Here is a 19,679-nt window from a genome sequence, read left to right as displayed (position 1 = left end):
ATGTCTGAATTGTGAGATATAAACTCAGAATTGCAAGAAAACAAGTCCAAATTGTGAGATAAAAGTCACAATTACCTTTTTATGTTGTTATTATTAGTATTATTTTATCCCATGGCAGATACAACTTCCATAGGCTATCATCTGACCAATGTCCTGCAATTATTTATTTATGAAAATGCAGGTTCTGTCAAGTGTTGAGCAGCAGTGGTTAGCATTGTGCATTTGAAAAGACTCAGTCAATAGACTTTGAAAAGCAAATTAATTACAATCCAAAGAAAAACAGGTTGAGAGTTTGTTTAATGGACTCAAGTGACACATAAAATACCGGGCGCAGATGATTAGCGACTGGTCAATAGCGTTGGCGAGTCTCTGCAGTGCTACCTAATACTCCCAGCACTGGTCAACATAAACACAGCTGTTTAACACCCTCCGCACGTGAACCCGTGATAAATCTCAGCTTTGTGTGAGGTCATGGGGCTACCTTTTCCCCGTTTCCTCTCATTCACCTGGAATTATGGGTGAATTCCTTTATAAAACAGTAAATTAGTGGTCCGGGGATGAATGTAATGACAAGTAATTATAGCTATATTACATTAAAACTAATTAGGCAATTATGCATGAATACAAACACGACGATGCGACCGTTACACAGCAGTCAGATTAACGTCAAAGTCGCTGTCAGGCTTGTCAGAGCCTTCAGCTCCGTTTACCACATCTGGCAGTCAAAGCCATATTTAAGTTCGTCTTTTGGACAAATAATTATTCACAGGCATTGACAAATCCAAAGCAACGTTTGAACAAGCGTCAATGGTGAAAGCCATGAAGTGGCTCCTGGCTCATTCTCATGGACTGTATTAATATGTACGACATTCAAGTAGCTCTCAAAAACTTAACCAGCTATATCAGCTATTTCTGTGTTTAAATAGTTGATGGAGCTTCTAAAAATGAAGAGATACGAGTTTCCTTTAATATATTCTGGCTGCGCTTGATCAGTAAACGAGAATATGCCAACTTAATAGTGATGTCTTTTTCATATTAAGCAGAAAATATTCCTAGTAATACTCATTTCAAAATTTGAAATGATCTAAATCTAGTTTAGATAAAAATTAAATATGTTGCTCACTCTCAATGTTGTTCCAAACTTAAATGATTTTATTTTGTGTGAACATGAAAAGAGGTATTGTGTGGAATGTCCTGGCTGCTCTTTTCTATACAATAAAATGAATAGGGACTGGAGTTGATGGGTTCCAAAAACGACGTCAAACGTTACTGCAACGTTACTGGAAGTTTTCAGCTAATAACAAATTAAAATTTAGACTTTTTGTTCTCAGACAAACCATCATATGACTCTAGATAATTTGCAATATAGCATGCATATCATGTTTCCAGTCCCATTCACTTTCACTGTGTGGGAAAACAAAGTAAACAGGAAGTTTTACAAAATAACTCCTTTTGTGTTTCACTGAAGAAACAAAGTCATATGGGTTTAGAAAGACATGAGGGTGAGCAAATTAAGAATTTGGGGGTGTACTGTCCCTTTGAGACCACAGTGACTAACCATTCATAATTCTTCTGGGATGAGTATTAGCAAGTTTATACTGGTTTATAAAGGGAAATTTATTTTCAGCCCTCTCTCAGGAGTAAACACAAGACGCAGCAGGCCCTGATGCTCCAAAAGAATATCAAACTAATTCAAATAAACAGCATGTCGTCCAGCAGAGGTCAAGCAGGTTTCGGTCAGCTCTACTGATAATGCTCTAGAAGATGCAACGTGTGTGTCTGAGGTTCTGTAATTTAATTCATGTGTTATGATGTGTATATACTTGCATTTCTAATCAGATGTTGTGGAAATTATGCCCAGAAACGGCAGCCAAAAGAAAACCGCTTATACTATTACAGTATCACACCAGGAAAACAAATATTTTTTATTTTTATGTTGGTTGGTTGTTTTTCGGTTATTTGCAGTGTTGACACCGCGGGCATTAATGTTAGGTTGTGATTCTGTATCAAAAGGTGGGTGAATTTTTAGAAACGGTTTAAAACGGTAAAATTGTAGCTTCTATTAAATAGCATAAACTACTGTGGTGGAACCACAGTACAGTGATATGCATTTATTATATAACAATATAAACCATGGTATTCACATGGCATGCTAATATACTTCAAAGAATATAATTAAACATGGGAAACACACACACACACACACAAAGTATTCATGCATAAAATGGTTACATATAAAACTGTTATTAAAACAATATTATAGTATTAAAAAAATCATATTTCAATTAAAATAATTCATGCTGTCAAAGTAAAATAGCCCAGTAGGTGTTTCAGAGTAGTTTTATCTTATTGTAATGCTAAATTCTTCAAGTAATGCTCTCTGGAAGCTATGGTACATTTCTTTAGAATGGCAGAGTAAGTAAACATTTCGCTGCCAAGTTCCCACACCTCTAAAAGCAGCTTTTATCTCCCTCTCTTTCTTCTAGCAAACTTATAACAGAGAAGATTCCTTAACGTCTCCTGGACCATGAGGAACCCCAGAGGAATGCTGATCAACCTCCAACCTCAACTCGCAGTGATCAAACACTCAATAATTGTTTTACTTTGGATTGTGCCTTGTCAGAAACGGACACAATGGTTTTTAAGGTTATGAGATCGTTTTTTTCCGAGTTGACAGGCCAGCTTTGATATGAAATATGCGTTTAATAGCCAACGTCTAAATAAGTTTTGCTGACCCTCTGAGTGCGATTGAGCTTTATAACATCAGTCTTGTTATGTCAGTCATATTTCGGTAATAATAACGGTCCCAGTCTATTAAAACAAAGAAAGGATTATAAATTGACACTAGATATAAAACTACGTGACCCCTTGTACAGCATACGTGTCTCTGATGTGCCATAGCTACAGGGCTCTCCGGAGACTTGTTCCAAGTTATTTATGATTCAGGAATTAATCTCACTTAGCGAAAGCTCCCGAAGAAGCGATCGTCTTGAAAAGCGGAGAGGGGGAGGGCTGCGGCAGGGGCAGGGTAGAGGCTGAAACGCGATTCAAGACTTATTTAAATCCCCCTCGTAGATTAGAAACCAGTTTGACAACCCTTTCACCACTTGTGATATCTGAGGGGTTTTTTATGCCACGGCAAAAGGAGGTAATCCACTCGGAATTTACAAATGATTTGAAGCAGAGCGGGAGACAAACTGCGCCGGCTGTTTCCGGAGAAATATTTCCATATTAGCGATAATTTGTCAACAGAAATGCAAATAAGGCCTGCATTTGGGCCATTGTACAGCCTGAATGCCATATTGTTGGGGCTGAATCGCCCAAGGCTTTTCTTCCCGGGGCTCATCAACATTTCAAATATGGATTATTATTTATGGCTGGGGATATATCATTGGCACATCGCAGAAGTAAATAAGGAAATATGGTGTTGTCTTGAAATAATACAGGGAAATGTATGGCTCGTCTAAATGAGCTGTAATGATTTTATTCTACTGGTGGAGGCTCAGCTGGGCAGGATTTCTGCTTAAAATAATGTCTGCGCAGATCTTATGTAAACAATATATTTATTTTATTTATAAATATGCCCCTAGTTATTCTGTTCATCTGTGCAAGAAATGGAAAGAGACTTGAGGGCCCCAATTAAATGCAAGGTATCAAATCTCGTTAATTTCACCGTTTCTGATCCTGACCTGATTTTGCATCTGTGATTGCTCATTATGAACATACAGCTTATTAATTAAATCATCATCATTCTTGCCACGGTACGTTTGAGTCATAGAACAATCCAGCTGGATCATTATTTTTGTTTGTTGGTTAGATGGTTGATTGTCCATTGGAATACTGCTAATGCACAGCTATATGATGTTTTCGTATTTCAATGTATGAACATGTTTTTAATAAGCTTCATTCAACCTTGAACTTCAGAATGAATGATTTGTGATGTCTAATAAGAAAATATTGTGTTTCTGATGGCATTTGGTTGTCTCTCAGTTTATATGTTGAACACAAATGTCCTTCCTGGTGAAGATACTGAATGTCTATGAAATGTTAGGTTGCTTATATAGGCTTTAAATCTCATAGATGACCTTACAAGAACCATTTTTGTTCCTGCCTAGTCATATTTCCTGGAGGTGGGACATATCAAAAAGCTTTTTTTGTAACATTTTAGTTTATGTCAGCGTTAAACTGCTACTCACTAATGCTAGTCAGCATCAAATTTTAGGATTATTAATGTGCGGTCACGCTTAACATTGTTCGACCATTTTATTGTGGTAAATCCAGGCATTTCAATAAGAATATACAAGATCAGGAATTTGTGCTTTGGCAAAAAAAAAAAAAAAAATTCTCTATTCAGACTTTGCAACAGATTCAAGTTAGTCATGCAGATTCATGACGTTGACGAACTGAAAGCTACTTGGTTTGAAAGTGACTACTGTGTGAGCTGTGCTTCAAATGAAATTTTGCCAAAGTTTTACTCATGTGTCTGCACGTTTAGGGGAAGTGGAAACTATTATTTTAGAAAGCATACACTGGGTATCAAGTCACAGGACTGCCAAGTATGGCGACCCATACTCGGAATTCGTGCTCTGCATTTAACCCATCCAACGTGCACACACACAGCAGTGAACACACACACACCGTGAACACACACCCGGAGCAGTGGGCAGCCAATTATGCTGCGGCTTTGATGTTTACATCACTAAACCAGTTCCATATATACAACTTTTTTATGTAGTAAACTTGCTCTGTGGCGCACCCGGTATAGCATTGCATATGTAATTCTGAGTATCAGATACGAGTCCAATGAAACACAAAGACTTGCAATAGCAAGCTAAAATGGTGTGGTTACATGAACAGATGTGTTTTCATGTGGTATGATTTCATGTTTTTGGTATCAGTTAGGTTTAGGGTAGGCTTTATTGTAGGTGCTACGTTCATTTTAAATCTTTTAGCACCACTCTCCAGAACTGCTGCAATAAGTACAACAACCAATGCAATAAAATGTTTCCAGATTTGTGTCCATTTGAAAGACTATTTGATGGTGAGTACCAACTATGCAGTTTTTCTTTTTACAGTGTTTTTTCAGTTATTTGGAGCATAAACATACAGAGTTCATTTGCGTATCTGTGTGTGCATTTCAGTCTGACTGAGCAAATGTGCTCTTCACAATCTTCTGTCGGTCACCCTTTTCAGCTCGTCTATCACTCTTTTCTTCCTCTCTTTCCCCCCTGGGTGTATGTTGTCGTTCTCATGTTGGTTAGAGGCCAGCTTCCTCAAACACACATTACATGCCAGCAAGCTTCAGGGACGGCTGCGCTACGCCACAGTGGCCTTAAAAGTGTGTCTTACGTAATTGCCAACTGTCTCGAATCATTAGGGGCAGCCTTTAAAAAATACATGTTTCTGCCGACAGCTGCGTACTCTCGACTTTGCCTGCCTTTCAGATCCGATTTGCTTTAGAGGTTCCACTCAGTTATATTTAACCCTGGGCACAATGAGAGCTCTGGCGGCTGGGACCTCTGCTATCTGTTCCTTTCTCCTTCATGAACGAAACAAAGGAATTGTGTGTATTAGGATGTAATTACTCCCTGAATTTGATCAGGCCCAGTAGCGTACAGGTTCAGGGTCAGTTTTGAACCAGATGCTGGAATTATGTGACAAAATTAGCTTTAGCATTAGCATTGCTGTCGTTTTTCACTCAAATAAAAGCTGAGTTGTTTATGCTTAAGCAAATCTAAAGAGATTTCAAAGAGGCCTTTCAGCTGTCATATTTTTTTGCATAAGTTTTTGTCCTCATGCTTTTTTATATAGGCAGTATTCAACATTTTATGTAATAATTAAAGCCGGCTGCGTGTGTGTTCTGCGTAGCATATGAGTGATGAGCACACACTCCGACAGCCATGTCACATCCTGTAAGAATGGGGGCAGTTCAGACGCAGCTGCCCCGCAGACACACTCCCAAAAACAACACGCAAACTCGCACACACACATCTGTGAGCCAAGCTGCAGCGCAAAAATATCTGTTCTACTTTATATATACTGCTCTACAAATTAATGTGATCAATATTTGGCGGCCTTTACAAAGAATTATCAAAAATGAAGAATCATGCCATTTTGTGGCATAAAATATTTAGTTAATTATTGAATTATTTTTAAATTAATTATTTAGGTAATTATTAATTATAAATTAGCATTTTTAAATAAATCATTAAAACATTTTTAGAAAATAAAGCATGTACAATATTAAAGCATTTATAAAGCATAAATTCCTATAAATTGTAAATATACAAATTTTATTAAAAAAATAAATAATAGAAAATACATTATAGAAATATATAAACTATGAATATAAAATATACATTTGTTATATATTATATATAAAATCACATTTGTGTGTGTGTGTATAAATTATAAAGCATTAATTCATATAAACTGTCAAAAAAAGGAAAATTATAAATATATATTATTCAATGAAAAATGATCAATTATTTAGGTAATTATTCATTTTTAATAAGCATAATTGTGAATATAAAACATTAACACATTTGTAGAATTTGTAAATTAGTATAAATTGAAAATATAAAACAATTATATAAAACTAAAATGATATATTCAATGAGAAATTATCAATTATTAGGTAATTATCAATTATTAGGTAAAAATAAATTTAATTATAAATAAGCATATTTTTTATATAAAACATTAAAGAATTGTAGAATTTATATAGCATAAATTAGTATAAATTGTACATTTATAATATTTATATAAAAACACATGCATTCTGAAAGTGCCCCCATCCCATCTGAGCATATTACAGATTGTTTTTTTGTTTTTTTTACAGTGACTCAAACATGTGTCTTGCCTGTTTGAAGACTTCATACACTGATGCACACTTTGCTCCAGTTATTGTCGCTTGAAGGCACCTACCACAGGAAGAGGTGCTCAGTCAAATCCGAAGGTCACACAAAAGGGGCCCCACGTTCCCAGGGTCAGATGATGTCACCAGACAAAGGGAGGTGTTGGGCAGGTGGCAGCCACAGAGGTCTCTGTTCAAGTTCAAGTTTCAAGTTCAAGTTTATTTGTATAGCGCTTTTTACGATACAAATCTTTTTACTTTTCTTTATACAATATATTTATATATTGCAGAACCTTAATATATTTAACTTATGGCAAAATTTGGTAATTCTGTATGTTGTCTGAGCGTTGGCATCCTCTGAGGTCCTCTGAGGGGTTGGCATAATCTTTTCTCAGGTGTTCGGTCATCTCAGATCATTAAAGGGTTGGATCCAGACTGAAGCTTCTGTAATTCCTAGTTACCACGGGATGTTAATCCCGTGACAGAAACAGAGAAATAAATAGAGACATAATTATCGTAGCGGCTGCTCCATCTAAGCAAAAATGATTTGTTCAACCCAAGCTAAAGAATAATACTAATGTACATTTGATCAGATATAACTGCAGTACAAGATGCATTATGTGAATGCTTGACTAAAGAGATGTCTTTAATCTAGATTTAAACAGAGAGAGTGTGTCTGAACCCCGAATGTTATCAGGAAGGCTATTCCAGAGTTTGGGAGCCAAATGTGAAAAAGCTCTACCTCCTTTAGTGGACTTTGCTATCCTAGGTACTACCAAAAGTCCAGAGTTTAGCGACCTTAGGGAGCGGGTTGGATTGTAGCGTGGTAGAAGACAAGTTAGGTACGCAGGAGCTAAACCATTTAGGGCCTTATAGGCAAGTAATAATAATTTGTAAATGATACGGAACTGAATAGGTAGCCAGTGCAGAGACTGTAAAATTGGGGTAATATGATCATATTTTCTTGACCTGGTAAGAACTCTAGCCGCTGCATTTTGGACTATCTGTAGCTTGTTTATTGAAGATGCAGGACAACCACCTTGCAGTGCATTACAATAGTCCAGTCTAGAGGTCATGAATGCATGAACTAGCTTTTCTGCATCAGAAACAGGTAGCATGTTTCGAAGCTTAGCAATGTTTCTAAGATGGAAGAATGCTGTTTTTGTAACATGGGAAATATGATTTTCAAAGGACAAGTTGCTGTCTAATATAACACCCAGATTTTTGACTTTAGAGGACGTAACAGTACATCCGTCTAGTTGCTAATTGTAATCCAAGAGATTCTGTGTACTGTTTTTTGGTCCAATAAGTAATATCTGTGTCTTATCTGAATTTAATAGGAGGAAATTATTTTAAATTACTTTTAAATTTTTTACACAATCTATTAGCTTAGATAGTTTAGATGTTTCATCTGGTCTTGATGAGATATATAGTTGAGTATCATCAGCATAACAATGAAAACGAATCCCGTATTTTCTAATAATATTACCAAGGGACAACATGTATCATTTTCATTCACCACAGGGGTGAATGGTGGCCGTGAGAAAGCAAAGGAAGATCAATACCGTTCAGCCCGAGGGGGCGGCAGCCAGCAGGCCCCCCAAAAAATTATTTACACATGTGAGAAGAGCAAGTCTGCCCATACGAGGAAAAGTCTTGATGAATAGCGCAGAAAAACAGCCCAGTGTCTCTCGTCTTTTAAATTGAATTTAGATTCAGAATGTAATACAATTGTTGGCTTAAGAAACAAACAAACAAACAAAAAAAGCCCAAATCTTGCTCAAATTTCTTAAATCCTAAATAAATTCATTAATAAATACATACATACATGAATAAATATAATTTTATATCATTGGTTATTTTTTCTAATGTATTTATTTATTTATTATTTTTCGTTTTTAACAACGGCATCTAGATATGAAACGTTTGCTGCTTGTGGAGGAGTGTGAAAAACATCTGAAAAATTTACGTCACTTACAGTATTTTTGTTGCTGGTTAAGATGAAAAGTGAGCAGTGGAAATATTTTTTAGACACCTGTTTCTAAATGAAGATCACAACACCTACATACATACACAAAACCATAAACAAGAAAACAAACTTACTTAAAGTCAAAAAGAAAAAGTAAAAAAAAAAGTAAAGAAAAATCCTCCACGTCCTTCCCAAGTTCATATAAATTCATTCAAATATTTTATTTCACACAAAAATAAAAAGACATAAATAGTAAGTAAATCTACAGTTTGTTTGTTTGTTTGTTTATTTATTTATTTAATAGCCAATGGAAACTAAATGTGAAACTGACCCCACAATGCATTCACAAAATAATAGTTTTGAAGCGATATTTCAAAATTATATATACACACACACACACATACATACATACAGTATGTTTGTTTGTGTGTAGTATTATTGGTCAGTTTTCTAAAACAAAATATGAAATACCTCTGCTGATTATATAAGATGTTCTCACGTATGTTTCTTGTGCTTAACAGCTGAAAAAAAAGAACCAAAATTAGCCATCAATCTGTTTGCGATTCATGTTTCTGACTCCGCACCTTCCACGTTTTGACAATGGCTGACCAATTGTCATGCTAAAGAGGTCTCTATATTTGAAAACAGCCTCTAATTATGGGTGAGGGGCCACGAACGCATCATAATGACAGAACAACTCCCTGAAGCAAAGTGCTTGTTGCTCTGGAGTTGTATAACGACCGGGTCGTAGCACTATTAGCCCATATAGGCAACAATGAAGCAGCTAACAATAGAAGGTCCATTATTGCACTTGTATGTTTGAGTTGGCTGTCAAACCCTCTCGCTCGCTCTCTCTCTCTGCACTCTAAGTAAGAGAAGGCGAGGCGTACTGCTCACAAAGGCACAGGGCCTGGTGGGAATAAGGGGGTTGGCTGGTTAATCACTGGCCTTAAACTACAGGAAGTTGTCTATTCAAAGAGCCCCTCGGGTGGCAGCGCAAACCTTTAATCAATGCTGGGATGAGCCCATCCTGGTGCAAAAGGCTGGGACGGGAAGCTGGCATGGTGCTTGGTTAGTCACGGAAAGAGCAATTGAAACCCCCTTTTTAAAGATCTATATTTGTATGACATAAAGTATTAACGATTTAGCATGTCAAGTGATGCTCATATTGCGCTTAGGGTCCCTAAAGTGCCTTCGACCCCTAAAGGCCAGTTCACACCATTGTCGATATTTATAGTGAAAAAGATATAGTGTTAAAATCCTTTTAAATTAAAAAAAGAATAGCAGAGGAACAATATCGCAAGTAGTTATTCAAAATTTGTGGGAATGTTGTATGGAAATGTTTCTAAAATGTTGAAATGTCCGGGGTTTTTTAATAGCTTTATTTTTAAAGTTCTAAGAATGACGAAATGCTCCGTTTTCTTGTTGTAATTAGAATATTATCCCCCTTTGCCCCCCCAAAAAAAAAAATTTGCAGTCATATCACACCAAACAATTGTGGGTGAAATGCACAGTTTGTCCTGTGAACTACATAAAAAAGAAAAAGAAAACAGCTGTTAAATTCAGATCTGTGAATTCTCACATCAGAAACAACAAAGTGAAGATGTACGAATGTAAGTAAGATTAATTTCACAGTATAAACAGCTTTAGAGTTTATTATGGGAGTTTTTGAGAGTGCTTGAACTCGCTGGACTGAAGTGAAAATGTTCTTTGATAATGTAAACGTTCTTTGCTCTCTTTTTGTTCAATGAAAGTGTTAGGCTAATTAGTAACTTACAATGTTTTTATTAAATCCACATAAAATACAAAGTCGTATTAAAAATATTTTATGGTATGACACTCATATCTGGTACTTAAGTAAAAAGGCAAGGCAAGGCAAGTTTATTTATACAGCACATTTATAATATAATAAATGACATATGATGAAATATTCATTTTAGTTGAAATTGTAATAGATTACTTCTAGAGATTGGAGTGATACATGACATGGTGAAAAATGACTGATTGAATAATACTTAAAGGCAGGCACGTGCAGAAGGGGGGCTTTGGGGGCTCGAGCCCCTGCACTTTTTCAAAATGATTCAAAAGTGTCTCTCTCAGACAAATACCATTGATATTGTGGTCAATAAAACGAAATGCATTTGAATTATAATTAACATGACTGTGTATAAAACAGTAATTTATCTGTAAATCTGATGTGTTGCTATGGGATGTGTACATTTTGCTTGATTGACTGATATTCCACAGTCTGTCCATAGGCTCTCGAGCCAAATAACCTATGGTTCTTTCAGTGAGTGGGTCGACGGAAGGAAAAAATAAACCAAACAATATTTAAAACTTTTTTTTTCATCAATAATCATAGCTAGTGTGTCGATTGAATTAAAAATCCATATATTATATATTTTAGAATATTACATAATTCACCAATGCCCGTTTGGGTAACACTTTAGAATACTGATGCTTTGTTAATGAATAACTACACAGGAACAAGTCACGAATGCACTATTAACATTGTAGTAACTACTATTACCTAACAAAAAACTCTGATTATTGATTTAGTAAGTAATATCGCTCAGTTGAAACTGGTAGTTCACTATTAGCTAATCAATAACTACTATTTTTTATATATCCTGGAGAAATACTAAGAACTACTGTATATAGGTTCATAATTAATGTGAATTATGCATAATGTATAATTAATTCTAAAATGAAGATCACGGTAACCCACTAGAAATTATTTAAGTGTTACCAAAATGAATTACTAACCAAAACCTTGCAAAAACCTTAAGACTTCAGTAATTACTAGGGAGTTATCATGATCTTCACTTTAGAATACTGATCCAAAAAATGAGTAATTCCTTTAGAAGGATGTAGTAACATCTGAATAATTACTATCCAATACTTTACAAAACCCTCAAAAGCTTACAATGGTTTCAGTTGTTACTAGTGGGTTACCATGACCTTTACTTTAGAATTAATGATAGATTATGTATTATTCATATTAATTATGAACCTGTATACAGTAGTTCTTAGGGAGGTATGAAAAAATAATAGTTACTGATTAGTTAATAGTGAACTACCACATTCGACTAAGCACTATTACTTACTAATTCATTAATCAGAGTTTCTTGTTAGTTACTAATAGTTACAAGTTCAAATTTCATTGGACAATAATGTGGAGTGTTCATTTTCAGTTCTTATTCATAAATCGGTTGAAAATGACATGGGACATACAAGCTTGTGGAGTGATCTGCATTTGCGGGTTGTCTCATTTTATAAATCAAATTACATCGCTGAGAAAATGGATGCTAAACGACAACAAAAGCACCGAGCAAAACCGTGCAGCGAATTCGCAATAATGGTAATCCGTATTCAATTAACATATATTTATGATACACCCATGAAACTATCATAGTTAATGAAACGCCACCTACAGGCCTATTATGTGAAGTGTAGGCTGGCAAAATGGTGACATTATTATATTACCATTTTTGATAATTATGCAGCATTGTGTCTTATGCTCATCAAGCCTGCATTTATCGGATCATAAATACAGAAAATAACTGTAATATTGTGAAATATTATTTCAATTTAAAATAATGTTTTTCTATTTTAATATACTTTAAAATATAGTTTATTCCTGTGATCAAAGCTGAATTTTCAGCATCATTACTCCAGTCTTCAGTGCATGATCCTTCAGAAATCATTCTAATATACTGATTTATTATCAGTGTTGGAAACAGTTGTGCTGCTTTTTTTTTTTTTTTTGGAACCTGTGAAAAAAACCAAAAAAAACCCCAGCATTTATTCAACAATTTTATAATATCAATCTTTACTATCACTTTCTATCAATTTAACAAATCCTTGTTGAATAAAAACTAATTTCTAATACTGATCTCAAGCTTTTGAACAGCAGTGTATATTGTTACAAAAGTTATATTTCAAATAAATGCTGTTCTTTTTAAACTTTTTATTTATCAAAGAATCCTGAAAAAAGTATCACAGGTTTCCAACATTGATAATGAATCAGCATTGCATAAAATGCATTTTAAAGTATATTAAAATTTTGATCAAATAAATGCAGTCTTGATGACCATAAATGACTTGCAAAAATATAAAATAGTAATGTATCCAAACTTTTGACCTATAAATAAATATATATATATATACATTGTGACGAGTCGGCTGCCTCCCCCCTTATCATCACCACCCCGTCCCGTATTCGCCGCCCTTCACCAGGCTCCCGACGGGAGTGGGTGTGTGAGAGAGGAGGGGCGCTGAAACAGCCAGGGCTGGCGGCGTGTGATGAGGCGCACCTGATGTGAACAGAGCCTCATCACCGCCGCCGTTTAAATGCCGAGCGCGCCTCTCCTCGGGAGACCGGTCTCTTTCCCGTGCATGCACGCTGGTGTCCTCGTGGGTCCAGGAAGAGCGCGTCGAGTAGGAGGACTGCCGCACCCGTTAGACGGCTGACGGGCCAGGATGCCGGCCATCGAGTCCCCCAGAAGCTCCAGGAGCCTAGGAGTAGGATGAAGCCGCTGGAAGAAGCCGCCGCCACTCGCTCCCGGACCCGAGAGGGGAGCGCGTGCGGCCACCGGACTCCGTCCCTTCCCTGGACCCTTCCCTCCTGAACACTGCCCTCCTTCACAAGCCCCGCAGCACGACGAGGACACCAGATCCCCCTGTTTATTTTCGGACACTTTTTCCCCTTGGACACTATTTTTGTTGATTATTGTTTAATAAAAACCTCTCCGAGGCCTGACGCTACGCCCACTGTGTCTGTCGTTTGCTCCTCCCGCCACAGTGGTGGAGAATGTGGGCAGGCGGAGCCTAGACAGCACAGTCGGGCAACATCTGATGACGTCATCCCCTCTCGCTCGCAAGAAGCCGTGGAGCCCGCACGGGGACAGAGGAACGACGGGGACAGCCTCCCAGCTACCAGTGGGGTAAGCGACGTTCGGTCTATTTGTCATTACCCCGTGGTTGGTTGAGGCTGTCAACTAAAACCCGCTTTCTCTGTCCCGGTTCCGGCGCAATGCGAGAGGAAGAGTTGCCTAGAGAGGAATTCCTACCCCGCCCACTCCGACCGCTGGAGCCTGGTTGAGGAAGGTAGCCCTCCTGCGTGGGCGGCGACCCTAGGACGGGGATGTCGCTTGGGGAGGGGGGGGGTGACGAGTCGGCTGCCTCCCCCCTTATCATCACCACCCCGTCCCGTATTCGCCGCCCTTCACCAGGCTCCCAACGGGAGTGGGTGTGTGAGAGAGGAGGGGCGCTGAAACAGCCAGGGCTGGCGGCGTGTGATGAGGCGCACCTGATGTGAACAGAGCCTCATCACCGCCGCCGTTTAAATGCCGAGCGCGCCTCTCCTCGGGAGACTGGTCTCTTCCCCGTGCATGCACGCTGGTGTCCTTGTGAGTCCAGGAAGGGTGCGTCGAGTAGGAGGACTGCCGCACCCGTTAGACGGCTGACGGGCCAGGATGCCGGGACGTCGAGTCCCCCCAGAAGCTCCGGGGGCCTAGGAGTAGGATGAAGCCGCTGGAAGAAGCCGCCGCCACTCGCTCCCGGACCCGAGAGGGGAGCGCATGCGGCCACCGGACTCCGCCCCTTCCCTGGACCCTTCCCTCCTGAACACTGCCCTCCTTCACAAGCCCCGCAGTACGACGAGGACACCAGATCCCCCTGTTTATTTTGGGACACTTTTTCCCCTTGGACACTATTTTTGTTGATTATTGTTTAATAAAAACCTCTCCGAGGCCTGACGCCACGCCCACTGTGTCTGTCGTTTGCTCCTCCCGCCACAATATATATATATATTAGTGCTGTCAAGCGATTAATCGTGTTAAACAAAGCACTTACTCCAGCCCGTGTCTGGCCCCCCTAATTACTGTGGTCTAGAACCGCCCCTGAAAATGTATTCTAAATTTAACAGAATAGGAGATACAAGTTCAAGTTCAAGTTCACACCACAACTATTAAAAACTGGCAGCCAATCAGAATCCACCCTGCTTTAAATAGTGCATTTAAAATGGCAGGCACAAAACTGCAGTCTCGTCCGCTGGTGTGATAAGTTATCATTATAGTTATCGTTCTAGGTGTGAGCAGGCCTTAAGTGTTAGGGGTCTAACTTATCTACATTTATGTTATGGATGTGAGTGATTGCTCAAATCGTGTGACTTGTTGAGTAGAGGCGTTTTATTACTTTTCTAAGTGCTTTGTTTATTTTGACGTATGATTTTTTGTAGAAAGGAAGTGACCTGACTTTTGTTGAGACTTGTTGGGCTTTAGGTTGTGGTCAGATTTACCATTGTTCTATGTTTTTTAGTGGCAAAGTCCAGTCATTTTAATGGGAATTATAAAAAAAATATCATGAAAATTCACAAAAAAATCCCAATAGTTTACCCAAAAATTTAAATTCGGTCAACATTTACTCGCCCACATGTCCTTCCAAAGCTATATAACTTACTTTCTTCTGGAGCACAAAAGAGGATGTTTTGAAGAATTTTTCGACTGTTCTTGTAATGGAAGTTGTTGTTTTGAATACCATTGACTTTAGCTGTATAGACAAACAACATGCAGATGAGTAAATGATGACAAAATAACCATTCATTTAAGTTTACACACAGCTCTTTGTCAAAGGCTTTGAATAACTATGGCTGTCGGTGACCCTGTCTTCAGAAGAAACCGAAGAAGTCTTTTAAAGCAAAACAACAAAATGAAACAGACTCTGTCACTCTTGTTCTGTGGGATGAGAGAAAAGATGTCTGACGTTACTGTTCCCCCAAACACCCATTTGGAGACCCTTTTAGTGTCGGTAAAGATCATTTGAGCAAGCATTTTATGAAAGTCCTGCTGGGTAACATGGGTTTATTCTCGCATTAAAAAATTACGAGCATGTGGGGGGACTGGGCTCGAATCCAAAATCTTTTCCATAAAGGCTATAAATACATTCCATACATTTTCTGCGGTAAACATGTCAAATGCACATGTATAATTTGACCTGGTATATATAGAAGATCATACAAGACATGAGTCTGTAAAGACCACCAGCTGAAGTCTAAAAGGGGACCATTGTGTACTGCAGAGCTAACCCTAGGGCACATTTATTAATAAATATAAATATTATGCAATGACTTACTGTTGATTTATATAAACAACAATAAATTAAAAGAAGAAAAAAGGAGTATTTGATTAGTGCGAAATAGTGCAGGATCTTTAAGGTTTATGACTTTTCATCATAAAACTTCTTTAAATATATTTTTTAAGTACTACAAATTTGAGTATGATTTTAATGCTCAGTTTTCCATGTTGTCCCAGACTTTTACACCTCCCTTCCAGCTAAAAAAAAAAACTGTTTTGCTAATGTTCCCATTAAGTTATTAAACAGCCATTTCTGAATGTTCTCTGAAAGTAAAAAATAAATAAAGCTTGGTTATGCAAATGTTACAGAAAACATTAAGGGAATGTTCTATTTTATTATTTTATGCAAACACTATGGGAACATTTCTATTGAATGTTCTCTGAATTTTCTGAAACTAGTAACATTTAAAGAATGTTAGAAGAACATCCAAATCAACTATTTCAGAAAATCCACGCAAGCCTAACACAAGAACACATTATTAATAATTTTTAAAACATTGCCTCACATGCATTGACTCACAGTGGATTATATAATCAGTATAAAGTGAAAAATGTAAGTATATGATTAGTGCAGAATACTTAAGATAGTTTCTGTCATTTTACATAAAACTTCTTATAAGTTAAGGTATTAGGTATAAGTTATAAAAATGTATAAAAAGTCCAGTTTTTAAAACTAATTTTCTTTTAGTTAGTCAAAAGCTACAGATTACAGGAACATTTGATCATTTTGCAAACATTATTGCAATGTTACTTTTAAATGATCTGTGACCGTTCTGTAAAAAGTAGTTAGTGTGTAGTTAGATGAACATCCAACTAAAACATCAGAAGAAAACATTCCATAAACAATGTACAGTAACATTTTTGTGCTAACATTTTGAGGACTTTTTAATAGAGAACTTTGAGTGTTCTCTATATTATCATTTTATTTAAAAAATAAAATAAAAAAATACATTTATACATCCCATCCTATATAATGTGCAAAAATGTTCTTGCCTTAATTTTTTTTTTATAAAAAAACAAAAAAAATCTAAATGCATATCTCTTCCAGACTAACCCCTGCCATAATGGGTGGTATGAAATGAGAGCGCCCAGAGGCCTGAGAGCCCACAGAACAGGAAGTAAGTTTCAGGACGACTGGGTCCATTGGCCCCGGAGCCTCTGAGCGAGCACATGAAAGCAAGCAGCCATGAGAGACAATGACCCAGAGCGAGATCTGTGCAGTACATCTGAGGGCTGCTGAGAACAGCGAGAGTGTTCAGCTTTTCAGGAGTCGCCATATAAAGCTCATAAAACCCTATATCTGAAGGGCTTCAGTTTGCTTGTTTATTTATTTATATATATATATATATATATATATATATATATATATATATATATATATATATATATATATTAGGGGTGAAACGATACGCATATTCATATTGAACCGTTCGGTACGAGGCTTTCGGTTCGGTACGCATTACAAACCGAACGATTCGTTGGACTAATCCTATTACTAACTGACGTGCTGCGAGGATAAGATTATATTTACTCCTCAATTAAAATGTTTTTTTAAAGGTCTTTTAAAACAGGTCTATTAGGCTATACAATAAATTATAGTCCTATAATTAAAATATTAACACTGCAGTCATCAATAAAAATCATTGAAATAAAAAGCTTTTATTTAAAGAACCGAATTTCAAAAACAACCGTTTAACACGAAATACGTTTCTTTTGTTTTTTGTTTTTTTTCATTATGTACAGGCCACAAGAGAAATATAAAGGAAATAAATGAAAACAGCTATAGGCTATACCGTTATCAGCATATGTTGAAGTAGATTCATCTCTCTTTGTCTCTGAGAGAATATGCGGTGTCAGATGCCGAAAGCTCCGTCATTCCGATTTTACTTTCACTTTCTGCTAATAGTGAATTGGTAGTTGAAGTATCAATGAGTCTTATGTTGTGACAGCAAAAATGTAGATAAAAATCCTCTAACATTGAAGATAAACCTCTCTCATGCTATTTTTAACTATTTTAATTTAACTATTTATTTTAATTTTAGCTATTTTTGTATATGAAGATACATTTTCTCATGTTATTTGTATGTTAAATTCTTTTTTTCTACATTTTTGCTGTGTCACACCATATTGTCAACTACCCATGTATGTATGTATATATAAACAAGACGTCTTGTTTATATATACATACATATATACAACAATATATATATATATTGTTGGTTATGTGTGTATTTACTTGAGCTTATAAAGATATGCAATAAATACTGGCACATTTAGCAAATGCTGAACACACTCTTCACACTGTCAGGGGGCCACAATGTGCTTTGCTGGTGAAGCCAAATATTGAGCTTCAGCACAGAGAGAATTCTGTTCACGCTCTGGCAGCTGGCAGAGTATAACCATAGTTGGATCATCCGATCGCTCTGATTATAAGTCTGCCATTGACTGTCTATAGGCCCTTTTATACTGCATTGAATTGTTGGTGTAATGTGGGTGATGGCACTGATATCCTCCTCAGCCCTCTGGACTGACATTTGTACTGAGAGAAGAGAATGTGTAAAGCTACTGTGGTCTTCACTACCAGGATAATGTCTGGATGGGATGTTAAAGGAAGTACCTCTTTACTTTAGTGTGTAAAATCAAGAAAATATTTGGTTTAATATCTCATTCAACATCATTAATCATTTTAATAAGTTAACTATTCCGTTGCAGGCATGTATTCCCAATTATTTCACTGCACTAGATTAGATTAGATTAGATTCAAGATTAGATTCAACTTTATTGTCATTGCACATGTAAGGTACAGGGCAACGAAATGCAGTTAGCATCTAACCAGAAGTGCAATAAGCAATAAGGTACAGGATATACAGTGTCTACAATAGTTACATATGTACAGAAATATACAGATAAGGCAGTAGTACTATGGACATAATTTTCAAATTTTTAAATACTATCAGTATGATATACAGATGGGTGATATGAACATACTATACAGATGGATTGTACAGTAAATGTACACTATGAGCAAAAACTATGAATATAATTACAAATGGATATGAATAAGCTATACATTAAGATATATAAATACTAGTCCAATGAACATTGAAAGTGCATAGAAATAAAAATTTCCAGTGCATAGTACTCAGTGTGTGGATGTTTTTTTTTTTGTTTTTTTTTTTTAACCGATTTTAATGATGGGGGGGGGGGGGGTGAAGAGTTTGTGGTGGTGTGTGAGGGGGGTATCATTGGGCAGAGTTTAGTAGGGAAACAGCTGTAGGGAAAAAGCTGTTCCTGAGTCTGCTTGTCCTTGATCGGAGGCTCCTGAAGCGCCTCCCAGAAGGCAGTAATTTAAACAGTCTATGGTCAGGGTGAGAGGAGTCCTTAAGAATGCCGCGAGCTCGACGTAAACAGCGTTTTCTCTGGACGTCCTCAATGGCAGGAAGTGGTGTCCCTGTGATGCGTTGGGCGGTTTTCACCACCCTCTGCAGTGCCTTGCGGTCAGCAACTGTGCAGTTCCCATACCAGACTGTGATGCAGTTGGTCAGGATGCTTTCAATTGCACACCGGTAGAAGTTCCGCTGGATGATTGGAGACAGGTGGTTCTTCTTCAGTGTCCTAAGGAAGAAGAGGCGTTGGTGAGCCTTCTTGACTAGGCTGGATGTGTTGGTGGTCCAGGTCAGGTCCTCCGAGATGTGGGTTCCCAGGAACTTGAAGCTGG

The sequence above is a fragment of the Barbus barbus genome (assembly GCF_936440315.1).
Source record: "Barbus barbus genome assembly, chromosome: 49".
Classification (NCBI taxonomy): Eukaryota; Metazoa; Chordata; class Actinopteri; order Cypriniformes; family Cyprinidae; genus Barbus; species Barbus barbus.
The sequence above is the reverse complement of the archived record's forward strand: the minus strand, read 5'-3'. Positions refer to the sequence as shown.